At 29.7% G+C, this 263-nt stretch overlaps 1 protein-coding gene across 1 annotated transcript in view; it reads left to right on the top strand.

Moving 5' to 3' along the window:
- LOC106101965 overlaps positions 1-263 on the top strand; it is a 71,437-nt gene that overhangs the window by 53,827 nt on the left and 17,347 nt on the right. The gene's annotated exons all lie outside the window — the stretch shown is intronic.

The raw sequence follows: 263 nt of genomic DNA on the forward strand, positions 1-263 counted from the left end.
AATATTTTTCTTTTCTTTTGCGTTATGGTTTTCATTGCACAAACTTTTCTTTTTTAAATGTTTCACGTAAAATATTGATATTTGGTAATTTAATTAATGTCGAATATTAGCCTTAAATTGCAAGTTTTGTTATCATCAAAAAAATTAAACAATTACTTTTTTGGATTTCGAAATCGACTGACAAATAAATGTCGTGTCACGGTCGAATTTTGTTTCGATCCGGCCAGTAACGGACGTTCCAGAAGCTTCGACATGAATTATAC

The sequence above is a fragment of the Papilio polytes genome, unplaced genomic scaffold (genome assembly GCF_000836215.1).
Source record: "Papilio polytes unplaced genomic scaffold, Ppol_1.0 DF823934.1, whole genome shotgun sequence".
In the NCBI taxonomy this organism is placed as follows: Eukaryota; Metazoa; Arthropoda; class Insecta; order Lepidoptera; family Papilionidae; genus Papilio; species Papilio polytes.